This window comes from Quercus lobata, chromosome 2, assembly GCF_001633185.2.
Source record: "Quercus lobata isolate SW786 chromosome 2, ValleyOak3.0 Primary Assembly, whole genome shotgun sequence".
Taxonomy (NCBI): Eukaryota; Viridiplantae; Streptophyta; class Magnoliopsida; order Fagales; family Fagaceae; genus Quercus; species Quercus lobata.
Genome location: NC_044905.1, coordinates 72,507,037 through 72,510,127, shown reverse-complemented (window position 1 = coordinate 72,510,127; position 3,091 = coordinate 72,507,037). Strand labels below are relative to the sequence as shown.

Below are 3,091 nucleotides of genomic sequence, written 5' to 3'. Positions count from 1 at the left end.
GTTTTCCATTGTGGAGTGTTTATTCTTTATTGTTTATTTGTATTTAAGTTGTGTGAACTGTTATAGGAGAATTCCGAGGTGAGTATTGCTACACCTCCCATAGCTGATAGCTCAATGTGGCAATGGTTGGAGAATACCAAAACCTAAAATGAGAGTTGATTGCTGTTCTGATCAACCGTAGCCTTTATCCTTTCTAAAATGACTGTGAATGCGTCATGGGCGTTTTGTGAATTATTGCAGGTTATGTTGGTGATCCCGAAGCAACTTCTGCCACCTTAGTAGCTGATGGGTGGTTGAGAACAGGTGATCTTTGCTATATTGATGAGGAAGGTTTCCTTTATGTTGTAGATAGGCTTAATGAATTGATCAAATGTAAGGGATACCAGGTATTTCTCTTTTCATTTCTTCATACTATATGTTATGTCTTTAAAGAACCTCACCAGCGATCATGAATTGCTTTGTACATATACATTATGCAGGTACCTCCTGCAGAGCTGGAACATGTGCTTCAATCTCATCCGGAGATAGTTGATGCTGCTGTTATACCGTAAGTTTTTTAACTTCCTAGGATTTCGAAAACCCACAAACAAACAAAGAAGACAAAGTTTCTAACATGGTTAAGCCCTCATAACCTACATCTATAGATTGTGTTTTTTTTTTTTTTGGGAGGGGGGGAGGCGGGGCGGTATCAATCCCAATCTAGAGTTAAACCTTAAATTCTCTGGCAGTCTATGTTAATAACATTTTTCTCATTAGCAAACTTAAAGATAGCGATAGTGACTAGGAGGAATATTCTTTGAACTTTCTTGGGTTTACAAGAGCCCCAATATTTGTTAAGATTGAATTTTATAATACACTAAATTCTTTATTGATTATTTATTTATTAAAAATAGTTTGTTTACCTGATTTCATCGTTAGCAACAATTGCAAGGACGTCATGAATCATGATTAGAGGTAAGTGAAAATAAATCCTCCGAAAACTCACCCCAAAGTTTTCAAATGGATTCAATCTTCTTGCTTTGTTTTAAGAAAAGCTTTTGGATGGCGAAGAGGTTAACATTAATTGAGATTGCTATGATACTGTATGAAGTATTAATACAAATTATTTGTCCAACCTTTTGTATTTTACTTTATAATCCATCAATTTGGTACATCATGTTAAAATTTTATTTTTTTCAATTTTAAACTTTGTGTATTTATATAAAGTAAAAAAATTTATATAACAAAATGTGATTAGTGGAGTATAAAGTGGAACACAACGTACATGGGATTTGAATTCATGAAATGCTAGAAACAAAGAAAATAATACAAGGGGTTCAATTTTTTGGTTGCATTTTTTGGGGGATAGATACGCTAAAATTTTAACAAGTTGGTTTTGATAATTACTCTTTATTATCAAGTCAAGACACCAATTTATTTTTGATGTAAATGTGATTCAAACCCTAAATCTCTTGTTTAGCGACAAGAGATTTTATAATTTAAAACAACGTTGAGTTTTTATTTTAGTAGATTATTGAGTTTAAGTACATTAAGAAACAATTATTTTGTATCTATTTCTTATGTTTATATTATAATAAGTTAATAACACTAAATATATGCTAGTTCGAATTTTCATATATTACTTAATTTAGTTTTTGAATTATTATTATTTCTTATCCCCGAAATGGTGGAAATTTCAAATTTGATTCATACTTTGGTCTTCCCAAAGTTGAAATTTTGGTTCCATCCCTGACATCATATATAAAATTTTTATTGTTAATCTTGTGTATTATATTCGATTATTAAAATTTCATATAAATTGGTAGATACCCAGATGAAGAAGTTGGTCAGGTGCCAATCGCTTTTGTGGTGAGACAACCTCAAAGCAACCTTGATGAAGCAGAAATAATGGATTTTGTTGCAAAACAGGTGTCTTCATGATCACTAAAACAAAACTCCAATTGATAAAATAGTCAATTTTTGGTTTGTTAATTAGGACTTTTCTCTTGATTGCAGGTTGCACCATACAAGAAAATAAGGCGTGTAACATTTGTCAACTCCTTACCAAAGAGTGCGGCTGAAAATTATTGAGAAAGGATTTGAGGAAGATTGTTACTTTGAGCTCTTCTTCTAGGTTGTGATTTTTTGTTGTGCAATGTATAGTAAACATATGAAACTCGCCAATCATTTCTGATGGTGATGATGATAAATATGTACTAATTAGTTTGTTGGAATTAATTAAAGTTTCAAGGTAAAGTCTACCATTGCGATGAGATATTGCTAGGTTTGAGCAAAAACCTATGTGAAGATAGAATTCTTTTCCCTCACCCATTAGAGCAGTTTGTGAGGTCTATTCCCACTCCCACCGCTAATTTGCAATGCAAAAAATGTCCAAAACTCTAGGATGTAGAGTTTGGAGGTTATTTTATATTTTCCTCTATTAGTTTTTGGTTAATTACATTTTGTAGACTTATATTTTTGGTCAAGTTCATTTATTAATTTGTTATTTTGTAATGAACCCAAACTGTCCGCAACAAGTCCAGCTCAACCCAATTAAGATGGACATGAGTGAAGATCCAAAGCATGTGAATTTATAAATAAATCAGGAACAAAGAGCAAGACAAACTGACAAACCCAAGAATGCTGTGTTAATTAGTCACAGGCTGTTGTACAATTAGTTAGTTGGTTAAAGAGACAATTTTGATCTTTACTTGATACTTGCATTGTTGTATCCCTTGTCTAACTCTATGTTTGGTTCGAAGGAAATTGATTTTCGGAAAATATTTTGTACATTTACAGATGTTTGGGGCGACAAAAAATGTTAGCTAATTGAGAATTGTTTTCCGGTTGACCATAAAGGAAATTATGGTGGAAAATGGTTTACACTTTCATTTCCTGTAAAACCATTTTTTGCCTCATCCAAAACTTATCAACCAAATCTCCACCCCCCACTATTTTCCACTCAACCACCACCTTCTACTAACATATTCGGTCTTCGGTGGCCAACCATTGCCACTAATGGCCAGTGGCTGCCAAGCTTCGCCATCGCCGGTCCTCTAATCTCGATTTTTTCATAAAAAATTTTCTCAGTTTTTTATTATATATGTGTTTA

General features: G+C 32.9%; 1 long non-coding RNA gene across 1 annotated transcript; it reads left to right on the top strand.

Annotated features, from left to right (window-relative positions):
• Window positions 1–483: 483 nt before the first annotated feature.
• LOC115976491 lies at window positions 484–2,064 on the top strand. The gene is made up of 3 exons (XR_004088324.1): window positions 484–547; window positions 1,806–1,908; window positions 1,996–2,064. It is a non-coding gene; the product is annotated as an uncharacterized LOC115976491 (long non-coding RNA).
• The last annotated feature ends 1,027 nt before the right edge of the window (window positions 2,065–3,091 follow it).